We start from the raw sequence: 26,741 nt of genomic DNA on the forward strand, positions 1-26,741 counted from the left end.
TCCTTTAAATTGATAACATTTGTTCAGACAGCAAGGACGGACCATACATCTGGAAAAGGTGTTTTTTGACCTGGGAAAGAGTAACTCATTCTGATATCAGTGACTAGTGCATTCTTACCAGCTGGTCACAGCTGTCTGGGAACTCTGGTTGTCTCTTTCTCATAGCTTAAGAGTCGCTTAAAGGCCTTATCACTTTAAGGACATTGAATTTCCTGCCTCCTTCAAAGATGGGATACAGCTGCACCAGGGAGTGCTAGCAATTTAACTTGGTGTGTGTGCGTGCTAATGCGGAGGGGAGTGCTAAACTCAGCGCCAGGGCTAACACAGAGGCAAGTGCTGGCTGCTTTTTGTTTCTTCAAACTCAGGATGATATTTTATAGTCCCATCAACTTGTCTGCCAAATTCATGGTGTTGTCATTTTTAGTAGCTGAGAGTATTCCATGTATTAATGAACCGCATTATTTTTTATCTACTCTTCAATTGATCGACATCTAGGTTGTTTCCAGTTTCTGTCTATTATGAATACAGTTGCTATAAACATAGTTGAGCATGTGTCCTTGTGGTATCGTGGAGGATCCTTTGGGTATATGCCCAGGAGTGGTATAGCTGGGTCTTGAGGAGGATCTATTCCCAAAGTTCTGAGAAACTTCCTAATTTATTTCCAAAGTTTTATACAAATTTATACTCCTACAGCAATGGAGGAGTGCTCTCCTTGCTCGATATCCTTGCCAGCATGTGCTGTGACTTGAGTTTTTTTTTTTTTTTTTTTTTTTAATCTTAGCCTTTCTGACGTGTTTATACATCAGAGTCTCAGAGTCGTTTTGATTTGCATTTTCCTGATGACTAAGAATGTTGAACTTTATTTTTGTTTGTAGAACAGGATTTTAATATTTTAATATTAAATATATATTTATAATATAATATAATATATAATATTATATAATAATAATATTTAATATTTTAACTGTTAATATTCAACAAACAGAATAATTATTATTTTTTTAATTTTTAATATTTTTATTACATATTTTCCTCAATTACATTTCCAATGTTATCCCAAAAGTCCCCCATAGCGCCCCCCACTTCCCTACCCACCCATTCCCATTCTTTTGGCCCTGGCATTCCCCTATATTGGGGCATATAAAGTTTGCAAGTCCAATGGGCCTCTCTTTCCATTGATGGCCAACTAGGCCATCTTTCGATACATATGCAGCTAGAGACAAGAGCTCCGGGGTTCTGGTTAGTACATCATGTTGTTCCAACAATAGGGTTGCAGATCCCTTTAGCTCCTTGGGTACTTTCTCTAGCTTCTCCATAGGGAGCCCTGTGATACATCCAATAGCTGACTGTGAATATCCACTCCTGTGTTTGCTAGGCCCCGGCATCGTCTCACAAGAGAAAGCTATATTTGGGTCCTTTCAGCAAAATCTTGCTAGTGTATGCAATGGTGTCAGCGTTTAGAAGCTGATTATGGGATGGATCCCTGGATACGGCAGTCTCTAAATGGTCCATCCTTTCATCACAGCTACGAACTTTGTCTCTGTAACTCCTTCCCTGGGTGTTTTGTTCCCAATTCTAAGAAGGGGCACAGTGTCCACACTTTGGTCTTCATTCTTCTTGAGTTTCATGCGTTTAGCAAATTGTATCTCATATCTTGGGTATCCTAAGTTTTGGGCTAATATCCACTTATCAGTGAATACATATTGTGTGAGTTCTTTTGTGATTGTGTTACTTCACTCAAGATGATGCCCTCCAGGTCCATCCATTTGGCTAGGAATTTCATAAATTCATTCTTTTTAATAGCTGAGTAGTACTCCATTGTGTAAATGTACCATAATTTCTGTATCCATTCCTCTGTTGAGGGACATCTGGGTTCTTTCCAGCTTCTGGCTATTATAAATAGGGCTGCTATGAACATAGTGGAGCATGTGTCCTTTTTACCGGTTGGGACATCTTCTGGATATATGGCCAGGAGAGGTATTGCTGGATCCTCCGGTAGTACTATGTCCAATTTTCTGAGGAACCGCCAAACTGATTTCCAGAGTGGTTGTACAAGCTTGCAATCCCACCAACAATGGAGGAGTGTTCCTCTTTCTCCACATCCTCGCCAGCATCTGCTGTCACCTGAATTTTTGATCTTAGCCATTCTGACTGGTGTGAGGTGGAATCTCAGGGTTGTTTTGATTTGCATTTCCCTGATGATTAAGGATGTTGAACATTTTTTCAGGTGCTTCTCTGCCATTCGGTATTCCTCAGGTGAGAATTCTTTGTTCAGTTCTGAGCCCCATTTTTTAATGGGGTTATTTGACTTTCTGGAGTCCACCTTCTTGAGTTCTTTATATATATTGGATATTAGTCCCTTATCTGATTTAGGATAGGTGAAGATCCTTTCCCAATCTGTTGGTGGTTTTTTTGTCTTATTGATGGTGTCTTTAGCCTTGCAGAAGCTTTGCAGTTTCATGAGGTCCCACTTGTCAATTCTCAATCTTACAGCACAAGCCATAACTGTTCTATTCAGGAATTTTTCCCCTGTGCCCATATCTTCAAGGCTTTTCCCCACTTTCTCCTCTATAAGTTTCAGTGTCTCTGGTTTTATGTGAAGTTCCTTGATCCACTTAGACTTGATCTTAGTACAAGGAGATAGGAATGGATCGATTCGCATTCTTCTACATGTTAACAACCAGTTGTGCCAGCACCATTTGTTGAAAATGCTGTCTTTCTTCCACTGGATGTTTCTAGTTCCCTTGTTGAAGATCAAGTGACCGTAGGTGTGTGGTTTTATTTCTGGGTCTTCAATTCTATTCCATTGGTCTATTTGTCTGTCACTATACCAGTACCATGCTTTTTTTATCACAATTGCTCTGTAGTAAAGCTTTAGGTCCGGTATGGTGATTCCACCAGAGGTTCTTTTATCCTTGAGAAGAGTTTTTGCTATCCTAGGTTTTTTGTTATTCCAGATGAATTTGCAGATTGCACTTTCTAATTCGTTGAAGAATTGAGTTGGAATTTTGATGGGGATTGCATTGAATCTGTAGATTGCTTTTGGCAAGATAGCCATTTTTACAATGTTGATCCTGCCAATCCATGAGCATGGGAGATCTTTCCATCTTCTGAGATCTTCTATAATTTCTTTCTTCAGAGACTTGAAGTTTTTATTATACAGATCTTTCACTTCCTTAGTTAGAGTCACGCCAAGATATTTTATATTATTTGTGACTATTGAGAAGGGTGTTGTTTCCCTAATTTCTTTCTCAGCCTGTTTATTCTTTGTGTAGAGAAAGGCCATTGATATGTTTGAGTTAATTTTATATCCAGCTACTTCACCGAAGCTGTTTATCAGGCTTAGGAGTTCTCTGGTGGAATTTTTAGGGTCACTTATATATACTATCATATCATCTGCAAAAAGTGATATTTTGACTTCATCTTTTCCAATTTGTATCCCTTTGATCTCCTTTTGTTGTCGAATTGCTCTGGCTAGGACTTCAAGTACAATGTTGAATAGGTATGGAGAAAGTGGGCAGCCTTGTCTAGTCCCTGATTTTAGAGGGATTGCTTCAAGCTTCTCACCATTTACTTTGATGTTGGCTACTGGTTTGCTGTAGATTGCTTTTATCATGTTTAGGTATGGGCCTTGAATTCCTGATCTTTCCAAGACTTTTATCATGAATGGGTGTTGGATCTTGTCAAATGCTTTTTCCGCATCTAAAGAGATGACCATGTGGTTTTTGTCTTTGAGTTTGTTTATATACTGTATTACGTTGATGGATTTCCTTATATTGAACCATCCCTGCATCCCTGGGATGAAACCTACTTGGTCAGGATGGATGATTGTTTTGATGTGTTCTTGGATTCGGTTAGCAAGAACTTTATTGAGGATTTTTGCATCAATATTCATAAGGGATATTGGTCTGAAGTTTTCTATCTTTGTTGGGTCTTTTTGTGGTTTAGGTATCAGAGTAATTGTGGCTTCATAGAATGAGTTGGGTAGAGTACCTTCTGTTTCTATTTTGTGGAATAGTTTGTGAAGAACTGGGATTAGATCTTCTTTGAAGGTCTGATAGAACTCTGCACTAAACCCATCTGGTCCTGGGCTTTTTTTAGTTGGGAGACTATTAGTGACTGCTTCTATTTCTTTGGGGGATATAGGGCTGTTTAGATCATTAACCTGATCTTGATTCAACTTTGGTACCTGGTATCTGTCTAGGAACTTCTCCATTTCATCCAGGTTCTCCAGTTTTGTTGAGTATAGCCTTTGGTAGAAGGATCTGATGGTGTTTTGGATGTCTTCAGGATCTGTTGTTATGTCTCCTTTTTCATTTCTGATTTTGTTAATTAGGATGCTTTCCCTGTGCCCTCTAGTGAGTCTGGCTAAGGGTTTATCTATCTTGTTGATTTTCTCAAAGAACCAGCTCCTTGATTGGTTGATTCTTTGAATAGTTCTTCTTGTTTCCACTTGGTTGATTTCGCCCCTGAGTTTGATTATTTCCTGCCGTCTACTCCTCTTGGGTGAATTTGCTTCCTTTTGTTCTAGTGCTTTTAGGTATGTTGTCAAGCTGCTAATGTGTGCTCTCTCTAGTTTCCTTTTGGAGGCACTCAGAGCTATGAGTTTTCCTCTTAGAAATGCTTTCATTGCGTCCCATAAGTTTGGGTATGTTGTGGCTTCATTTTCATTGAACTCTAAAAAGTCCTTAATTTCTTTCTTTATTCCTTCCTTGACCAAGGTATCATTGAGAAGAGTGTTGTTCAGTTTCCACGTGAAGGTTGGCTTTCTATTATTTATTTTGTTATTGAAGATCAGCCTTTGTCCATGGTGATCTGATAGGATGCATGGGACAATTTCAATATTTTTGTATCTGTTGAGGCCTGTTTTGTGACCAATTATGTGGTCAATTTTGGAGAAGGTACTATGAGGTGCTGAGAAGAAGGTATATCCTTTTGTTTTAGGATAGAATGTTCTGTAGATATCTGCCAGATCCATTTGATTCATAACTTCTGTTAGTTTCACTGTGTCCCTGTTTAGTTTCTGTTTCCACGATCTGTCCATTGGTGAAAGTGGTGTGTTGAAGTCTCCCACTATTATTGTATGAGGTGCAATGTGTGCTTTGAGATTTACTAAAGTTTCTTTAATGAATGTGGCTTCCTTTGTATTTGGAGCATAGATATTCAGGATTGATAGTTCCTCTTGGAGGATTTTACCTTTGATGAGTATGAAGTGTCCCTCCCTGTCTTTTTTAATGACTTTGGGTTGGAAGTCAATCTTATCAGATATTAGAATGGCTACTCCAGCTTGTTTCTTCATACCATTTGCTTGGAAAATTGTTTTCGAGCCTTTCATTCTGAGGTAGTGTCTATCTTTTTCTCTGAGATGAGTTTCCTGTAAGCAGCAAAATGTTGGGTCTTGTTTGTGTAGCCAGTTTGTTAGTCTATGTCTTTTTATCGGGGAGTTGAGTTCATTGATATTAAGAGATATTAAGGAAAAGTAATTGTTGTTTCCTGTTATTTTTGTTGTTAAAGTTGGCATTCTGTTCTTGTGGCTGTCTTCTTTTAGGTTTGTTGAGGGATTACCTTCTTGTTGTTTCTAGGGCGTGGTTCCTGTCCTTGTATTGGTTTTTTTCTGTTATTATCCTTTGAAGGGCTGGATTCGTGGAGAGATAATGTGTGAATTTGGTTTTGTCGTGGAATACTTTGGTTTCTCCATCTATGTTAATTGAGAGTTTGGCTGGGTATAGTAGCCTGGGCTGGAATTTGTGTTCTTTTAGTGTCTGTATAACATCCGTCCAGGATCTTCTGGCTTTCATAGTCTCTGGTGAAAAATCTGGTGTAATTCTGATAGGCTTGCCTTTATATGTTACTTGGCCTTTTTCTCTTACTGCTTTTAGTATTCTATCTTTATTTAGAGCATTTGTTGTTCTGATTATTATGTGTCGGGAGGTATTTCTTTTCTGGTCCAGTCTATTTGGAGTTCTGTAGGCTTCTTGTATGTTCATGGGCATCTCTTTCTTTAGATTTGGGAAGTTTTCTTCTATAATTTTGTTGAAGATGTTTGCTGGTCCTTTGAGTTGAAAATCTTCATTCTCATCCACTCCTATTATCCGTAAGTTTGGTCTTCTCATTGTGTCCTGTATTTCTTGGATGTTTTGAGTTAGGATCTTTTTGCATTTTACATTTTCCTTGATTGTTGTGCCGATGTTCTCTATGGAATCTTCTGCACCTGAGATTCTCTCTTCCATCTCTTGTATTCTGTTGCTGATGCTGGTATCTATGGTTCCAGATTTCTTTCCTAGGGTTTCTATCTCCAGTGTTGCCTCATTTTGTGTTTTCTTTATTGTGTCTACTTCCCTTTTTAGGTCTAGTATGGTTTTGTTCATTTCCCTCATCTGTTTGGATGTGTTTTCCTGTTTTTCATTAAGGACTTCTACATGTTTGATTAGGTTATCCTGTTTTTCTTTAAGGATTTGTAACTCTTTAGCAGTGTTCTCCTGCAATTCTTTAAGGGATTTTTGTGCTTCCTCTTTAATGTCTTCTACCTGTTTAGCAGTGTTCTCCTGTATTTCTTTAAGTGTGTTATTAAAGTCCTTCTTGAAGTCCTCTACCATCATCAGGAGATATGCTTTTAGATCCGTGTCCAGCTTTTCCGGTGTGTTGGGGTGCCCTGGACTGGGCGAAGTGGGAGTGCTGGGTTCTGATGATGGTGAGTGGTCTTGGTTTCTGTTAGTAAGATTATTACGTTTACCTTTTGCCATCTGGTAATCTCTGGGGTTAGTTGTTGTCGTTGTCACTGTTTAAAGAGTGGAGCAGAAGCTGTGTTCCACTCACCAGCAGTATCAAAATCCTGTGGCGGGGGTCGTGGGTAGCTGGCGGGTGTCAGCCGACCCTGCGCTCTAGCTACACAGGTGCTGTTCCGGCCGGATGAGGCCTGTGGCCCTACTCAGGCCGGTTTTTGCTTCCCTAACTAATGCAGTCTCAGGTCCCGCGTGCAATTGGATTGGAGCAGAAGCTGTGTTCCACTCACCAGAAGTCTTAAGATCCTGTGGCGGGTGTTGTGGGTAGCTGGCGAGTGTCAGCCGACTCTGCGCCCTAGCTACCCCGGTGCTTTTCTGACCGGAAGAGGCTTGTGGCCCTACGTAGGCCGGATTTCTGCCTCCCCAACCAGAGCAGTCTCAGGTCCCGCGTGACTGGACTGGAGCAGAAGCTGTGTTCCACTCACCAGCAGTCTCAAAATCCTGTGGCAGGGGTCGTGGGTAGCTGGCGGGTGTCAGCCGACCCTGCGCTCTAGCTACACAGGTGCTGTTCCGGCCGGATGAGGCCTGTGGCCCTACCTCCAGAATAATTATTTTAAGATATATTTTGTTGTTATGTTTCCCTTTCTACTTCTGATTTTGTTAATTTGGATATGGTCTCTGTACCCTCTGGTTAGTCTGGCTAAGGGTTTATCTAGCTTGTTGATTTTATCAAAGGACCAGCTCCTGGTTTGGTTGATTCTTTGTATAGTTCTTTTTGTTTCTATTTGGTTGATTTCAGCCCTGAGTTTATTTTCTGCCCTCTACTCCTCTTGGGTGTATTTGCTTCTTTTTGTTCTAGAGCTTTCAGGTGTGCTGTGAAGCTGCTAGTGTAAGCTCTCTTCAGTTACTTTTTGGAGGCACTTAGAGATATAAATTTTCCTCTTATCACTACTTTCATTGTGTCCCATAAGTTTTGGTATCATATGTCTTTATTTCCATTAAATTCTAAAAAGCCTTTAATTTTTTCTTTATTTCTTCCTTGACCATGTTATCATTGAGTAGAGTGTTGTTCAGCTTCCACATGTATGTGTGCTTTCCATTGTTTTTGTTAGTATTTAAGACCAGCCTTAGTCCATGGTGGTATGATAGGGTGTGTGGGATGATTTTAATCTTCTTGTTCTCTTGGGACCTGTTTTGTAACTGATTATATGGTCAATTTTGGAGAAGGTACCATGAGGTGCTGAGAAGAAGGTATATTCTTTTGTTTTAGGATAAAATGTTCTATAAATATCTGATAGATCCAGTTGGTTCATAATTTCGGTTAGTTTCACTGTTTGTTTAGTTTCTGTTTCCATGATCTGTCCATTGCTGAAAGTGGGGTGTTGAAGTCTTCCACTATTATTGTATGGGGTGTGATGTGTGCTTTGAGCTTTAGTAAAGTTTCTTTTATGAATGTGGGTACCTTTGCATTTGGAGTATAGATGTTTAGATTTGAGAGTTCATCTTGGTAGTTTTTTCTCTTTGACCAGTATAAAGTGTTCTTCCTTATCCTTTTTGACAACTTTTGGTTTAAAAGTTGATTTTATTCGATATTGGAATGGCTACTCATCCTGATAAGCCCCTACAAACAGTGATCACGGGACTTTGTTTATTGCCTTGCTTGTTCCTTCACTATTTGTGTTTCTTGCCTTGTTTGTTCCTAAACCTAGAACTGATCTTAATATTTGCATGTAATTAAGATGGCATAAAATCAGACTGGGAAAAAATAAACCTGCTTCAGCCTCAGAACTGGCTGGGATCATGCTATGGTGTTGTTTAATTGTATTTATTTATTTATTTATTTTTAGGTCTTGCTCCCTCCCTTGAGAACCCATTGACAGACTGAGCTGGCTTGGTCAAAAATCCAAACAGACCTTGCAGGGAGTGGGGTTGAACTGCTCTCTCTGGAGATGAGCTATGCCTGGAGGGGACCCAAGGCTGTCTGAGCTCTTTCCCTGGTCTAAGAGTGAAACTCTCCACACTAAAGCAAGAGATAGGCCATGCTGTGGGTCTCTGAAATAATGCTCTTTACTAAGATAAACTAGGCTTTTAATGTTTTATAATACAGATTAAAGACCACTATTATGTTTAGATTTTATGGGAACATGTCACAAATTTGTATCACTTGAGTAAGGAGCCTCATTTAGAGTTGTTCTGTCTTGATTGATTCGGAAAGACCCACCTGATTGTGGGTGGCCCCTGATGTTAAGAACTCAGGTTAAAAGTGTGTGTCAGAGGGAAGATCATCCTGCCTCATGCTTTCTTGCCTTCCTTCTTGTAGCTGAGTTGATTTGTTCTGTTTCTGCTGCTAGGGCTGATTCCTTTCCTGAGAATGGAACCAAGGACTCTTGGAAAGTTAGAGGCTTCTGGAGCTACATGGAGGCGCATGCCTGTGGACTAACAGTTATGGCCTCCAGTGAGAGATAGCTGTGGTGAAATTACTCCAAAAGGTGAGGTTTACAGGCTCAAGCACCAAGTAAAATACTGGGTCTCACCAACTCTCTCAAACCACCAAGTGTGTGTTTATAGTATGTTTTGCCATCTATCTCATGGAGTGGGCAATGTGGGTGAGAATGAGAGGTCAGTACCCCACAGGACATTTCTATCCAAAGTGATTTGCTATCTGTACTTCCTCTTGCATTATTAAAAGTAAAAGTGATATATAATTAACCTTCAATAGATATGGCTTTGATAGATTCTGAAATCTTCCAGATGAACTGAATTAACATATCCATGACCTTTGTTACCATTTCTTTCGTAAAGTGAGTTCCCCTGAAGTCTCAGTGAATTCCCAGTGTGCATTACAGTGTATACCACAGTCACCATGTGTGCACTACATCCGTGGAATTACTCTACCTGAGGGCAACTTTGTACCTGTGACCAACAGTTCATCTATGCCCACCTTCAAGAGAAGAACAATTTTGCTCTCTATCTCTGTGTGCTCAGTGGGTCAGAGAAGTGATTACAGTTTCTTTTTCTTTTAGAAAATCCTAGAAATGTTTGTGAAAGCATGGTTTACCTAGAAAAGATGTCTCTGAACCTTTACACCTGTTCTGTAGGTCACCTTGGCATCGTCCCTGGTGTTACCATCAGTCCCAGGACCACCCCTTGGAGAAGCTTTGATCAGAGACTACATGACAATGTAGTCTTGCTTATTTATTTCTCTTTTGGATCTTGATGAACTCCAGATTTCTCTATTATATCACAGCATCCAGTAGCATGATAAGATAGATCTGGAGTTGCAATGTTTTGTGGGTGTTGTATTATGCTACTGTTACTGTTACAGAGTTTGTATGCAGTAAGGACTGTCATTTATCAAAGCTGCTAGCAGAACAACAGTCTCTGAGCCAAACTTGAGACTGCCACATGAAGGCAGGTGAGGGAAGGATATTTAAAGGTGAATATACAGGAAGACCTTGAGCTTCCGCATAAGCAAGCTAAGGACAATTCTGCTCTGCCAAGTTTACACAGCCAAGGAGACCTCAGAATAGTCCTTGAATGTCTGCATATACATGTTATAGGAGCCAAAAGGCAGTCAGCTATGTTATAACAGCTATGTGGTTACAGCTGTAAATTTAGGGTGGTGGAGGGGGTCACTTAGGATACTGGGAACTTACCTACTAGCAACTGGAGTCAGAGACAAACTAAGAGGTACCACGACAGGTGCCTAGCACAAAATGGAGTCTCCTTAGTCATCACATTACTGTCTAGAGGGTCTTGATTGGGTTCATTTTCTCTGCCAGTTACAAAACATTAACCAGCATAGAAAAGAATATCTGACATTGAAGACAGAAACAGCAGACAGAATGAAGAAATATCCCGTCCTGCAGGATTCAGTTATTCAGGGGACTGCAAACCTGGAAGGAAATGGGAGGAAGGGAAGGAGAGGCAGGAGACCAAGCAAAATTGTCAAGGTCTCGTTTATTAGGCTGAGGTGCCTTGTTTTAAAGCATACATCGAGGGGAATAGGGAGGGGTTGAGGGGGAATTTTACAAAGAACAAAGAAGTGGGCATCTGCTGACATGAGGGCTGAAGTCAGGCGCCAGGCAGCGGGCACTCTGCATCTTATCTCTGGAACATAGATCCTCCTTAACAGCCTTGGGTGTCAGGCTGGGCTCCTCGTGTAACTCAAGTCCTTGGATGTCATAGGAGTCAGGAAGAGATAAGGAAGAGGGGACTATAATTCAGCTTTTACAGCCTCAGGTGCCAGGAAGGGAATAGGGAGGAGGGAGTGATAACCAGCTCCTAGCACGAGGCCATTTGGCCTGTTAGGGAGATTGTGAAGGGCTCGCTTTCTCACGGGATGGTCTCTGGCAAAGAAAGACTTTTGTTAGGGATGAGCATACACACAGTGAGTCAGACACGGAGAAGGACCCTCTGCAAAGCAAAGGGGCAGGGGACTTGGGAAGCCATAGACCAGCTTCTGCCCGAGGGTCGGGTGCTCTAAGGATCTTGGTAGGGTTCTCCTAAGTTTAGCTTGTTTAATTTGAATGAAGAAAGGGAGGCTAATAGGCCCACAACTGTAGTGTAAACATATCCTAATCCAGCCCTTAGTTTGTGAGATCAGTCCACAAACTAAAAGAAAAGCCTGCCACGTCTTAAAGCCTTTGTCTCTGGACTGGATGTTTGCTTTCTCTGTTATCTATTACTGGTCCTCATCTGTCTGCCTATCAGGGACTGAACTTCCTGTTCTCAGTGCCATCCTCGCAGATAGTGAGGTGAGGGGTTTCTCTTCTCTTCTCTTCTCTTCTCTTCTCTTCTCTTCTCTTCTCTTCTCTTCTCTTCTCTTCTCTTCTCTTCTCTTCTCTTCTCCTCTCGTCTCTTCTCCCCTCTTCTCCCCTCCCCCCCTCCCCTCCCCTCCTCTCCTCCCCTCTCCTCCTTTCTCCTTTCCTCTCTCCTCTCTCTTTTTCCAATCTTTCCCTTCCCCCTCAACCTTTACCCTCCTCCTTCCTCTTCTCCCTCACTTCCTCTTTGTGACTTAATCTTTCAGCATCTCATGTGTTTGCACAGTGGGTCAATGGTACTGTATAGTGGTTCATATGAAGGTCAATGGTCTCTTCGTGTATAGACATCCCACTGGTGTCCTCTACACTGGTGTCCTCATCTATACATTGGCAAACAGTTCCAATTCAGACACCAGAGCTGCGAAGTGTACTCATTCTTATGACTTGTTTCCTTATCTTTTTATCAAGTAATTTTCATTTCATCCTCTTACATGAGTTCTAACTGTTCACCATGGCTATCCCATTTTGTAATGCCAGTTTTGGCTAAACTGTGACAATTCCTATAGTCAAGTTCCAGAAATAGAGTAGATTATTTTTCTATATTCTTGTGTACATTTTCTATGGACCCTCAGTAATGACTAAACATGCTTCACCTGAGCAATAGCCAATTGAAACAACAACAACAACAACAAAAACAATATCAAAAATATAAAAAGGAAAAGAAAAAGAAAAAAGAAAAGAAGAAAGGAAGAGGGAAAGAGAAAGAAAGAAAGAAAATAAGAAAGAAAACTTTTCAGTCTTTTTCCCAACCCTCTTCCTGTGAAAAATCTAATAAGGGTCTTCACATGCTTTATGGGCCTTATCTCTCTTCAGAGCCCCTGCATGCTTCTGTCTGTGCCTGGTGTTAATAATGTTTCTAATAAACATTTAACCCTGAAAAGATAATCCTCCTCAGAGGAATCCTCTAACTCTCAAACCTAAAACATCGCACTACCTTGTTCCATGCTTCTACAACATGAAGTGTTAGAATACTTCTAAATCTTGGCTCTGCTGTGCTTATCCCCTTTGTCCTGATCATCAGGGAAGTTGGTATGGTTAAAGGATGAGAAGCACACCGACAAATGCATCAGTTAATCTTTACACCTGTTCCTCTGTGAAATAAAAGTATATATAGAACATATTGTAGTCCCCTAAAGTTCCAACATATCAAGTCATTAAGTTAACCAAGGCTTTTTAAAGATAAGTTTGCATTGTTACTATTATTATTTTTATAATTGATCCTAGACAATCTAAGACCTGCTCAAAGGGGTCTAGAAAGATGCAAGCACAAATACCCAGTGCCCTTTCCACTGTGCTCATCATGTGGCTTTGGATCTCTTGATTACTTGAACATGAATAATAACATCCAGCTGAGGTCTAAGTCCTGGAATCAGCTTGGAATGATGCAGAACAAAGCAGCTTGCCTGACAAACAGGTTGGAAAAGAAACAGGAGGAGAAGCAGGCTGTAAAGCAAACTGACATAACTGCTGCTCACAAGACCCCACAGAGGCAAATGCCATCATGACCTCTTAGATGGAAGAGTCCCTGCTCACAGCTGGATACCTCAAGAAACTGTGCTGCATGCAGCCATATTGAGAACTCATAACTACAAAACTGCACTCATCCCATGGCAGCACCTAACACCTTATTAATTCTGTCTCCCATTTACTTAATCATCATCCCCTAGTCCAGAACGTTTCCTTGCTCCCTTTGATGCCCTTATCACTTACTGGGGCCACAGATTCCCTGAAACCATCCACCGGGATCACAGATCTCTGATACCCACTCTCCTAGGAAGCATCCCAAGTGTCTGCCAGACACCTTCACTGGCTGCAACCTGGCACTTACATTAATTTTTCACACAACAGTCTTTTTCAGGATATCTTTTGATGACTCAACTTTCAACTATTGTACCCTGTCTGGATAAGTTATTCAATATAAACTGACATTGAGGGCTACCTTAAAAATATCTAGTGAACTCTTACACAGAGTGAAATCACAGGATGTTTAATATAAAAACTTTAAAAATAATAAGATGTAGAAATTGAAGTTATAAAACTTTGAATCCAAACTATATAGAAATAGTTATACTAATCAAGAAGAAAATAAGAAAGGAATATTGAATAAAAGAGGAGATGGTGTAGAAGGTAAGGTTACCAGATCTGAGAGATGCTGCAGGTGCACAGGGTTTCCCAGTGTCTGTGTGTGCTGTGGGGAAGGCAGGCAGGGTCAGGATGAGCCTCAGCCTTTGGGAATTAGGTGGGGAAATATGATGAAATAGAATGAGAAACAGAAGAAGAAATTTCATTTGGGGAAACTTGTTATTCAATTTAGCTATGATGAGTGATACCAGGATAATCTATGCATGCAGACAGACAGAACACACACACACACAGCATCCCCCACACAAAGAGAGTGTGAGAAAGAGAGAAAGAGAAAGAGAGAGAGACAGAGAGAAAAACAAGTCAACTTTTATAGTGCACAACTAAAAAAAAATTTCTCCTTTAAACCTGTAGATTTGAATACCAGTTACCAAACTCACTGTTGGAGCACACACACACACACACACTATCCCAGAGTCTCCCTGGAAAGGGAGTGTCAGGGACCTCATCTGTAACATTGCATGTGTCCACCACTGCCTTTTGCATGCTAGAAAATGCTGTTATGCAAAACTGACCCTTTCTTGAAAAAGTCTTTACGTCTTGGATACAAGTTTTTCAATCTAGTAAATAAAAATGGTTTTGCAGTTTATTAAGGAAACATTTTTTTTTCTTCATGACTATGATTGGCACCCTGGGGGAATATTTCTGTTTCTGTGGATTATTTCTTCCGTTTATTAGAAGGTGTTAAGAAGAAACCCATACACCTTATTCTCATCCACTTGGCTTTTACAAACATCCTAATCCTTCTTACAAAAGGATTTCGAAAGACAGTAGCAGCTTTTGGTTTGAGAAACTTCCTGGATGACATAGGCTGTAAGAGCATTGTTTCTCTGGAGAGGGTGGCCCGTGGCCTCTCCATCTGCACCAGCAGTCTCCTCACTGTGGTCCAGGCCATCATCATCAGTCCTAGAGCATCTGGATGGAGGAGGCTCAGGCCAAAGTCTGCATGGCACATCCTTCCCTTCTTCTCATTCTTTTGGATACTCAATGGTTTAATAAGTGTGAACCTAATCCATTCTACCACAAATACAAGACTGAATATATCACACTTTAGGGGTGATGAGAGCAATTGTTATTTTATGTTACCAAGTCAGAAAATAAAATGGATTTTTCTTCCTCTCATGGTTCTAAGGGATGCAGTGTTTCAGGGTGCCATGGGAGGGGCCAGTGGCTACATGGTATTTCTTCTCTACAAACACCATCAACATGTCCTCTACCTTCAGAACTCCAAGCTTCTCTACAGAACTCCTCCTGAGCTGAGAGCTGCTCAAAGTGTCCTCCTTCTGATGCTCTGTTTTGTTTTCTTCTATTGGACAGATTGTGCATTTTCTTTTTTTCTAAGTTTCTCTTTAGAGGAGTATTCGTTGATGGTAAATATTCATGAGTTTCTGACCCTTGGTTATGCGATTTTCAGCCCCTTTGTGCTGATTCACAGAGATGGTCTTCTGGCTGAACAGTGGGAGACATTGAAACAATGTGTCTCTCATCTATCTGATCAATAAAGGAGAAAGATCTCACTTCTACTATGTTGTGGGTAAGAAACAAATCCCATATAGAAGCTTAATAGTATGTTTATTCTTAGACAATAATCTTTGTGACTCACAGCCTTGAGCTAATTGCAGTGATATAGAAACCTTATTCTTTATTTGGCCACTCTTTAGAAGTGACTGTCAACTTTTTATATTTGCATATATTAATTGTTTATGAAGCGTTTTCCTGCATTTATGACTGTGTAACATATGTATGCCTGCATGCCTGAGGCCTGGAGATGATGGAATAGACCATCAAATTCTGTTACTGACTGGAGTTAGATAGATGGTTCTGAGCTAAAATATGGTTCCTTGAAATTGAATCTTGGACCTCTAAAAGCCGGCCAGTCATCTTAATGACTGAGGTATCAATCTAGCCCTGAGAAATAAGCTTTAATTACAATTCATAAAACTGGTTTTATTAATACCATGACTGGAAGCATGCAAATGGATTTAGTAAATTAAAAAAAATTTATAGTGGTTTGATCATGGTATTCCAAGAATTCCTTATTTGTCCTTGCAAAATGATAGCACTCCGGGGATACTTTGTGATTATTCAAAGTGTCTGTAAGAATCTATCCGTGGAAAGGACTTCTTAGAATTATGAAAGAATGATATGTAGTATGTAGTTAGTCAACAGAAGCCCAATGCACCAGTCACAGAACCCAAATACCCAGAAACATTCCAATGGTGTTGCATTCATGAGTGTTCTTGTAGGGATAGACTGGAGATATAGCAGAAAGTGGATATCAAGCACACAGTAATGCTTCAGTTAATATGTCTGAGGTTTCTAGGTTTTCTTTTTCCAAGGTCAATCAATGAGTGTGACTGAAGCAGACCAAGGCTTGTTTGCAGCTGCCCTTTGTTAATGCCCGGGTGCACTCCACAGAGCCATCCAGCTCTGTATCACCAGAGAGCTGCAAAAGGATCTGAGTCTACATTCATTTTAATGAAAAATTCATTGTTTAATTTCTCAAATTGGGTCTGTACAATAAGATACTGACATGATTTTAAGAATTTTTTTCTCTTTCTTTTTTTTTTTTAAATTTTTCTTATTACGTATTTTCTTCAATTACATTTCCAATGCTATCCCAAAAGTCCCCCATACCCTTGCCCCCACTTCCCTATCCACCCATTCCCACTTTTTGGCCCTGGCGTTCCCCTGTACTGGGGCATATAAAGTTTGCATGTCCAATGGGCCTCTCTTTCTAGTGATGGCCGACTAGGCCATCTTTTGATACATATGCAGCTAGAGTCAAGAGCTCCACGGTACTGGTTAGTTCATAATGTTGTTGCACCTAGAGGGTTGCAGATCTCTATAGCTCTTGGATACTTTCTCTAACTCCTCCTTGGGGGCCCTGTGATCCATCCAATAGCTGACTGTGAGCATCCACTTCTGTGTTTGCTAGGCCCCGGCCTAGTCTCACAAGAGACAGCTATATCAGGGTCCTTTCAGCAAAATCTTGCTAGTGTATGCAATGGTGTCATCGTTTGGAGGCTAATTATCGGATGGATCCCTGGATATGGCAGTCTCTAGATGTTCCATCCTTTTGTCTCAGCTCCAAACTTTGTCTCTGTAACTCCTTCCATGGGTGATTGTTTCCAATTCTAAGAAGGGGCAAAGTGTCCACACTTTGGTCTTCGTTCTTCTTCAGTTTCATGTGTTTTACAAATTGTCTCTTATATCTCGGGTATACTAAGTTTCTGGGCTAATATCCACTTATTAGTGAGTACATATCATTTGAGTTCTTTTGTGATTGTGTTACCTCACTCAGGATGATGCCCTCCAGGTCCAACCATTTGCCTAGGAATTTCATAAATTCATTCTTTTTAATAGCTGAGTAGTACTCCATTGTGTAAATGTACCACATTTTTTGTATCCATTCCTCTGTTGAGGGGCATCAGGGTTCTTTCCAGCTTCTGGCTATTATAAATAAGGCTGCTATGAACATAGTGGAGCATGTGTCCTTCTTACCGGTTGGAACATCTTCTGGATATATGCCCAGGAGAGGTATTGCGGGATCCTCCAGTAGTACTATGTCCAATTTTCTGAGGAACCGCCAGACTGATTTCCAGAGAGGTTGAACAAGCTTGCAATCCCACCAACAATGGAGGAGTGTTCCTCTTTCTCCATATCCTCTCCAGCATCTGCTGTCACCTGAATTTTTGATCTTAGCCATTCTGACTGGTGTGAGATGGAATCTCAGGGTTGTGTTGATTTGCATTTCTCTGATGATTAAGGATGTTGAACATTTTTTCAGGTGTTTCTCAGCCATTTGGTATTCCTCAGGTGAGAATTCTTTGTTTAGCTCTGAGCCCCATTTTTTAACGGGGTTATTTGATTTTCTGGAGTACACCTTCTTGAGTTCTTTATATATATTGGATATTAGTCCCCTATCTGATTTAAGATAGGTAAAGATCCTTTCCCAATCTGTTGGTGGCCTTTTTGTCTTATTGACGGTGTCTTTTGCCTTGCAGAAGCTTTGCAGTTTTATGAGGTCCCATTTGTCAATTCTCGATCTTACAGCACAAGCCATTGCTGTTCTATTCAGGAATTTTTCCCCTGTGCCCATATCTTCAAGGCTTTTCCCCACTTTCTCCTCTATAAGTTTCAGTGTCTCTGGTTTTATGTGAAGTTCCTTGATCCACTTAGATTTGACCTTAGTACAAGGAGATAGGAATGGATTGATTCGCATTCTTCTACATGATAACCACCAGTTGTGCCAGCACCATTTGTTGAAAATGCTGTCTTTCTTCCACTGGATGTTTTTAGCTCCCTTGTCGAAGATCAAGTGACCATAGGTGTGTGGGTTCATTTCTGGGTCTTCAATTCTATTCCGTTGGTCTACTTGTCTGTCACTATACCAGTCCCATGCAGTTTTTATCACAATTGCTCTGTAGTAGAGCTTTAGGTCAGACATGGTGATTCCACCAGAGGTACTTTTATCCTTGAGAAGAGTTTTTGCCATCCTAGGTTTTTTGTTATTCCAGATGAATTTGGAGATTGCTCTAATTCGTTGAAGAATTGAGTTGGAATTTTGATGGGGATTGCATTGAATCTGTAGATTGCTTTTGGCAAGATAGCCATTTTTACAATGTTGATCCTGCCAATCCATGAAAATGGGAGATCTTTCCATCTTCTGAGATCTTCTTTAATTTCTTTCTTCAGAGACTTGAAGTTTTTATCATACAGATCTTTCACTTCCTTAGTTAGAGTCATGCCAAGATATTTTATATTATTTGTGACTATTGAGAAGGGTGTTGTTTCCCTAATTTCTTTCTCAGCCTGTTTATTTTTTGTGTAGAGAAAGGCCATTGACTTGTTTGAGTTAATTTTATATCCAGCTACTTCACCGAAGCTGTTTATCACGTTTAGGAGTCCTCTGGTGGAATTTTTAGGGTCACTTATATATACTATCATATCATCTGCAAAAAGTGATATTTTGACTTCATCTCTTCCCATTTGTATCCCCTTGATCTCCTTTTGTTGTCGAATTGCTCTGGCTAGGACTTCAAGTACTATGTTGAATAGGTAGGGAGAAAGTGGGCAGCCTTGTCTAGTCCCTGATTTTAGTGGGATTGGTTCAAGCTTCTCTCCATTTACTTTGATGTTGGCTACTGGTTTGCTGTAGATTGCTTTTATCATGTTTAGTTATGGGCCTTGAATTCCTGATCTTTCCAAGACTTTTATCATGAATGGGTGTTGGATCTTGTCGAATACTTTTTCCGCATCTAAGGAGTTCATCATGTGGTTTTGGTCTTTGAGTTTGTTTATATAATGGATTACGTTGATGGATTTCCATATATTAAACCATCCCTGCATCACTGGAATAAAACCTTCTTGGTCAGGATGGATGATTGCTTTAATGTGTTCTTGCATTCGAGTAGTGAGAATTTTATTGAGGATTTTTGCATCTATATTCATAAGGGAAATTGGTCTGAAGTTCTCTATCTTTTTTGGATCTTTCTGTGGTTTAGGTATCAGAGTAATTGTGGCTTCATAGAATGAGTTGGGTAGAGTTCCCTCTACTTCTATTTTGTGGAATAGCTTGTGCAGAACTGGGATTAGATCTTCTTTGAAGGTCTGGTAAAACTCTGCACTAAACCCATCTGGTCCTGGGCTTTTTTAGGCTGGGAGACTATTAATGACTGCTTCTATTTCTTTAGGGGATATGGGACTGTTTAGATCGTTAACTTGATCCTGATTTAACTTTGGTACCTGATATCTGTCTAGAAATTTGTCCATTTCGTCCAAGTTTTCCAGTTTTGTTGAGTATAGCCTTTTGTAGAAGGATCTGATGGTGTTTTGGATTTCTTCAGGATCTGTTGTTATGTATCTCTTTTCATTTCTGATTTTGTTAATTAGGATGTTGTCCCTGTGCCCTCTAGTGAGTCTAGCTAAGGGTTTATCTATCTTGTTGATTTTCTCAAAGAACCAACTCCTCTTTTGGTTGATTCTTTGAATAGTTCTTCTTGTTTCCACTTGGTTGATTTCACCCCTGAGTTTGATTATTTCTTGCTATCTACTCCTATTGGATGAATTTTCTTCCTTTTTTTCTAGAGCTTTTAGATGTGTTGTCAAGCTGCTAGTGTGTGCTCTCTTCAGTTTCTTTTTGGAGGCACTCAGAGCTATGAGTTTTCCTCTTAGAAATGCTTTCATTGTGTCCCATAGGTTTGGGTATGTTTTGGCTTCATTTTCATTAAACTCTAAAAAGTCTTTAATTTCTTTCTTTATTCCTTCCTTGACCAAGGTATCATTGAGAAGAGTCTTGTTCAGTTTCCACGTGAATATTGGTTTTCCATTATTTATGTTGTTATTGTAGATCAGCCTTAGTCCATGGTGGTCTGATAGGATGCCTGGGACAATTTCAATATTTTTGTATCTGTTGAGGCCTGTTTTGTGACCAATTATATGGTTAGTTTTGGAGAAGGTTCCGTGAGGTGCTGAGAAGAAGGTATATCCTTTTGTTTTAGGATAAAATGTTCTGTAGATATCTGTTAACTCCATTTCTTTCATAACTTCTTTTAGTTTCACTGTGTTCCTGTTTAGTTACTTTTTCCACGATCTGTCCATTGATGAAAGTGGTGTGTTGAAGTCTCCCACAATTATTGTATAAGGTGCAATGTGTGCTTTGAGCTTTACTAAAGTTTCTTTAATGAATGTGGCTGCCCTGGCATTTGGAGCATAGATATTCAGAATTGAGAGTTCCTCTTGGAGGATTTTCCCTTTGATGAGTATGAAGTTTCCCTCCTTGTCTTTTTTGATAACTTTGGGTTGGAAGTTGATTTTATTCGATATTAGAATGGCTACTCCAGCTTGTTTCTTCAGATCATTTGCTTGGAAAATTGTTTTCCAGCCTTTCACTGAGGTAGTGTCTATCTTTTTCCCTGAGATGGGTTTCCTGTAAGCAGCAGAATGTTGGGTCCTGTTTGTGTAGCCAGTCTGTTAGTCTATGTCTTTTGGGGAATTGAGTCCATTGATATTAAGAGATATTAAGGAAAAGTAATTGTTGCTTCCTTTTATTTTTAGTGTTAGAGTTGGCATTCTGTTCTTGTGGCTGTCTTCTTTTTGGTTTGTTGAGGGATTGCTTTCTTGCTTTCTCTAGGGTGTGGTTTCCGTTCTTGTATTGGTTTTTTTTCTGTTATCCTTTGAAGGGCTGGATTCGTTGGAAGATAATGTGTGAATTTGGTTTTGTCGTGGAATACTTTGGTTTCTCCATATATGTTAATTGAGAGTTTGGCTGGGTATAGTAGCCTGGGCTGGCATTTGTGTTCTCTTAGTGTCTGTATAACATCTGTCCAGCCTCTTCTGGCTTTCATAGTCTCTGGTGAAAAGTCTGGTGTAATTCTGATAGGCCTGCCTTTATATGTTACTTGACCTTTTTCCCTTACTGCTTTTAATATTCTCTCTTTATTTAGTGCATTTGTTTTTCTGATTATTATGTGTCGGGAGGAATTTCTTTTCTGGTCCAGTCTATTTGGAGTTCTGTAGGCTTCTTGTATGTTCATGGGCATCTCTTTCTTTAGGTTTGGGAAGTTTTCTTCTATAATTTTGTTGAAGATATTCGCTGGCCCTTTAAGTTGAAAATCTTCATTCTCATCAACTCCTATTATCCGTAGGTTTGGTCTTCTCATTGTGTCCTGGTTTTCCTGGATGTTTTGAGTTAGGATCCTTTTGCATTTTGTATTTTCTTTGATTGTTGTGCTGATGTTCTCTATGGAATCTTGTTCACCTGAAATTCTCTCTTCCATCTCTTGTATTTTGTTGCTGATGCTTGCATCTATGGTCCCAGATTTCTTTCCTAGGGTTTCTATCTCCAGTGCTGTCTCATTTTGGGTTTTCTTTATTGTGTCTACTTCCCTTTTTAGATCTAGTATGGTTTTTTTCATTTCCATCACCTGTTTGGATGTGTTTTCCTGTTTTTTCTTTAAGGACTTGTAACTCTTTAGCCGTGTTCTCCTGTATTTCTTTAAGTGAGTTATTAAAGTCCTTCTTGATGTCCTCTACCATCATCATGAGATATGCTTTTAAATCCAGGTCTAGCTTTTCGGTTGTGTTGGGGTGCCCAGGACTAGGTGGGGTGGGAGTGCTGCGTTCTGATGATGGTGAGTGGTCTTGATTTCTGTTAGTAGGATTCTTACGTTTCCCTTTCGCCATCTGGTAATCTCTGGAGCTAGTTGTTATAATTGTCTCTGGTTAGAGCTTGTTCCTCAGGTGATTATGTTTGCCTCTATCAGCAGACCTGGGAAACTAGCTCTATCCTTAGTTTCAGTGGTCAGAGTACTCTCTGCAGGCAAGCTCTCCTCTTGCAGGGAAGGTGCCCAGATATCTGGTGTTTGAACCTGCCTCCTGGCAGAAGTTGTGTTCCACTCACCAGAGGTCTTAAGATCCCATGGAGGGTCCTGTGAGAAACTTGGGGGTGTCCAGAAACTCAGCGCAGAAGGAACCCCGGTGCTGGAGTGGACCAGAAGGGACTTGTGTCCCTAATCAGGCCGGGTTATCTGTTTCCCTAGTTAATGCAGTCTCAGGTCCCGCATGATTGGATTGGAGCAGATGCTGTGTTCCACTCACCAGAGGTCTTAGGATCACGTGGGGGATCCTGTGTGGGTCTTTGTGGGTGTCCAGAGACTCTCCAGGCCAGGAACCCCAGTGCTGCAGTGGACCGGAAGGTGGTCGGATGTCCGGAGCCCGAAAAGGGTGCTGTCTCAGAAGCTCTGTGGCTCCCACTTGTCCCTGAAGCTGTCTGCTTCTGTGTGCACACTTTCACCTGTGCAGACTACTTTTTGATGGAGTTTCAGAACCAAGATGGATCCCGCTGTTCCTGAGGCAAAACCTTCCAGGTCCTCTGGCCAGGGAGGTGGTCGGATGTCTGGAGCCCAAAATGGGCTCTGCCTCAGAAGCTCTGTTTCTTCCGCCTGTCCCAGAAGCTGTCCGCTTCTGTGTGCACACTCTCCCCTCGATTTTAAGAATCTAATGGACACATTCTGAGAAATATTCATTCATGTCGTCACTGAACACAAAGTTGTTGAATTGTTAGAGATATGTTTATGCCATTAGAGAAAACCTTACATGTCATACCTGACTGGAACCCCTATAACATTTTGGGAACATCATGGGTCTACTGTATAATGATGACTAGCTATTTGTTTTTTGAATGGTTGAATTATAGGCACAACATATTAAAGTGGCATGTGTTGTATCATACTTTAGCTTACTAATTAGCTTATTTTTCCAATAAGAAGATTTATTTTTTATTTATGAGTATGTGTTTGTGTGAGTGTATGCCACTTTTGTAGAGGTGCCACGTAGACCAGAAAAGGGCTTTGGGTCCCAGGGAACTAGAGCTACAGGCTACCATGAAACCTTTGAAGTGGATGTTGGGTAAGGAAGTAGGGTTCTCTGCAAGAGGAGCAGATCTTTCACCATCCCTATAGCTCTTTGTCTTTCTGATGTAAATGTGATTTGTCATCTGCAGGTAACATCCATTGCTCATGTTATCTTCACAGCTCTTATGTTAAAGCCCTTTTCTAAGTGTCTGACATAAAGAACCAGACAAACTGACACCTTCTAAGTCACTCTATGTAATTTGATTTTAAAGGAAGTGATGTAAGAACATGAAGAAGGAGAGAAGAAAGATGTGTTTAATGTGAGTGATGGAGAGTTTGTTCAACATTAAGAATAGACGAATAGATGGGGGGGTGTAGGGTGGGCTGGAGAGACGAATCAGTGGGTAAAAGCACCTGCTGATACCCAGCTTGCCTGATCTGCCTCTGAAGAAGAAAACTGACTCCCACATGCTGTCCACTGACCTTCACATGCATGCTGAGATACACATATGAACACATGCAGGGACATACCAAATAAACTTTAAATTTATTTAAAAATTAAAAAAACTAGATAAGATAGTGGTGTATAATTCTTTTGACAGGGCTTGACAAGAACAAGTGGCATATAGAATTGCTATTTTGAATTTCTCTTTAAAAGTCAGAGTAGATTGGACAAAACCAAAATGTTGATCAGAACATAAGTTGAAATTTTAATACACGATGAAAATATTTACAAATCTAAGTAAGTAAAGGAAAGTAAAGGCATCCAGGAAGTAAATTTAATTATGCCATTCAGCTAACTCACAGGAGATTTGTCAATCAGATTATTATAAACAATCACCCCAAACTTTATCATTTCTTTAGGCTGGACACATGGCTTGTCAATAGGATGGAGTAGTGGAATATTGTACTAAATGAAAAAGTCAGACAAAACTTTAGTAACACAGAATTTTACTAATGAGTAGAATCTAAATAAAGAAGAGAATACAGCCTTCAGTCTGTTGTATACTGCTATGCAGCCTACAGCCCTCAGAAAATGCTGGACTTGAGTCCCTCTTCATCCTGGTACGGTTGGACTAGTGGGCATTAGCCTGATGTGGAGAGTTTGACAGGAAAGAGCACTCAGGAGACTGTGTTGGAAGGCTCCTTATTTTTGGAGGAAAGGGGCAGGGGGAAGGAAGGGGGTAACAGAAGATTTTTATATCCCAGGGAGAATGGATGGATGGATCCAGGTGGTGGCATGTTATTGGTTGGGGCAAGAACATGAAGGATGCTTCATTTGCATCCTCAGGGTCAGCAGGGGCCGGTGAAGGAACCTTATGGGTCATATAGAAAAGAAAGGAAGTTCAGCCCAGGATGTTTTGTAGGTCAGGTAAACAAGCACCAGCCCTCACAGGCTTGGAGATGCACGAGTTTACCAGTTGCTACATGCACTAAAAAGGTCCATACCTGGGGAAGCCTATCTGCTGGAGTCTATTGGTGCCAGAGCAAGGCAGGGGAGCAGCCAAACTACTGTTCTCAGGACAAGAAAATATGGGGGTTTTTGACATGCTTCAACCCCTTCCTAGCTTCAGGTCAGGTCCTCATGGAACTACCTCTAATTGTGAATCCTGCTAGGGGCTGGTTCCTCACATAATCAGAAATATGAAGCTGTGGGTACATAGAGCTTGCCAGCTTTCATCTTCAAAATTTCCCTGTCACTTCACTATTCCTATGATGACATTAAAGAACATCTGTTCATCCAAGTTAGGACAGAAAGTATGCAGAGCTTGTCCCATCCGAGGTGAGGTGAGTGAACCAGTTTACTGTAACTTCGTTTCTTTGGCCTTGTTGAAGGAATTGGTCACCAGGGGTGGGCTTGAAGGTTTCAAAAGCCTCCCCATTCCACCAGAAAATCAGCATGAAAATGTCATGCTGAGTAAGATTGCTCAGTACAGCTACTCTCTAAAGAGAGCCAGAAGGACAAACACACTTTCCTCAGTCTCAGCATCCTACTAGACACTGTTGCAGAGAGCAATGGGAGGGCCAGTGGCTACATGGTATTTCTTCTCCACAAGCACCACCAGCATGTCCTCTACCTTCAGAACTCCAAGCTTCTCTACAGAACTCCCCTGAGCTGAGAGCTGCTCGCTGTCCTCCTGATTTCTTTTCTTTTATTGTGTGGATAGATTGTGGTTTTGTGCACATTTAAGTTTCTCCTTAGCGAACAATTCCTTGATGCTAAACATTTGAATATTTCTGACCCTTGGTCATGCAATTCTCAGGCCTCTTGTGCTGACTCACTGAAGTGGACATCACGGTGAATGTTGCCATGCACCCTGGGAGATGAAGACTTTGAGAAATCTCATTTATCACTTTGCTAGCAAATCAGTTTGAAAGATCTCTGAGTTCTGTGTGAAACCAAATTTCATCCCAGTAGCTTAGGCAGATGACTGCCTTTCAGACACCAATGCTGGTAAACTGAAGCTTACTGGGTGTAGGGGTGCATGTTTTTAATTCCAGCATTCTTCAGCCAGAGGCAGGATGATCTTTGTGAGTTGGAGGCTAGCCTGATCTACAAAGCAAGTTCCAAGATACTCAGTTCTAAACAAAAACCCTATCTCAAAAACAAAGGGAAAAATGGAAGAAAGAGAGGAAGGAAGGAAGGAAGGAAGGATGGAAGGAAGGAAGGAAGGAAGAAAGAAAGAGAAAAAGAAAGAGAAAAAGACTGTACTTAAGAGAGGCATCATGGTAAATCCCTTTAGCCTCAGTACTTAGGAGACAGAAGCTGGGAGTTCCCTATGAGTTTGAGTCAAGGCCAGTCCACACAGCCATTTTTTCCCCCCTAGTCATTGTTATATAGTGAGACCTTGTCTCAAAAACAAAAACAAGCAAAGATAAAAACCAACAAAACAAAACAAAAAGCACCCCTTCCCCAAACAAACTTATTGCTGGATAATAGATGGCTGCCATTGCCCTCTAATGTATGTGAGCTTGTAATCCCAGGCCCAGGGAGACTACAGCAGGAGGATTATGAGTTAGAAGCTATCTAGAAAGAAATAAACAGACCTTGTGACAAACCAAGTGACCAAGCAACCAAGCTACCAAAATGATTTTCCACAAATATCTGTAATTCATGATAACTTAACTTAAATGTCTACCCCTTGTATTATCCTTCTAGGATTTATGAGTTTCCTAGGCCCTTCTTTATGTTTCTGAAATTCCACAGCTCTGACCAGGCTATGGGTTCTGTCTCAGAAATACAGAAAAAGTCACTTTTCTTCTTTCAAATGAAATGAAATGAAATAAAATGAAATGAAGAGTGTTAGGGTGACTATTGTCCCTGACTCCCCAAGAAACACCATAGTAAACTATTTTAGAAGACAGACTTTGCATTCAAATTGAAGTGTCATTTTTGAATCTCATGCCAACGTAGTAAAGCAGGGTTACTCCCTTCCCTTAGGCTCAACTTGTCAGTAGATATGATGGTATTTGTCCTCCCTGCTTCATCCTTCTAAAGTGAGACTAAAATCAGCTACTTCACGTGTGTTAGCTCACAGCCTGGCAAGTCCAACAGGGCTATGCTTTGTCCTAATTACTAATACAGCTTTTCAATGGGACAGGCTTCTAAATACATGTGTGGTATTGTAAGTCGAAACAGGAAAATGTTAGGGGCAGGTGTAGGAAAGAACACTTTGCTATCAAGGCAAAACACTATT

The 26,741-nt window shown here is 40.6% G+C and overlaps 1 pseudogene; it reads left to right on the forward strand.

The window, feature by feature from the left end:
• The first annotated feature begins 12,928 nt into the window (after positions 1 to 12,928).
• LOC147001051 (vomeronasal type-1 receptor 4-like) lies at positions 12,929 to 17,639 on the forward strand (annotated as a pseudogene).
• Positions 17,640 to 26,741: the final 9,102 nt, after the last annotated feature.

Source organism: Mus caroli, unplaced genomic scaffold (genome assembly GCF_978045245.1).
Source record: "Mus caroli unplaced genomic scaffold, Mus_caroli_1 scaffold_15, whole genome shotgun sequence".
Classification (NCBI taxonomy): Eukaryota; Metazoa; Chordata; class Mammalia; order Rodentia; family Muridae; genus Mus; species Mus caroli.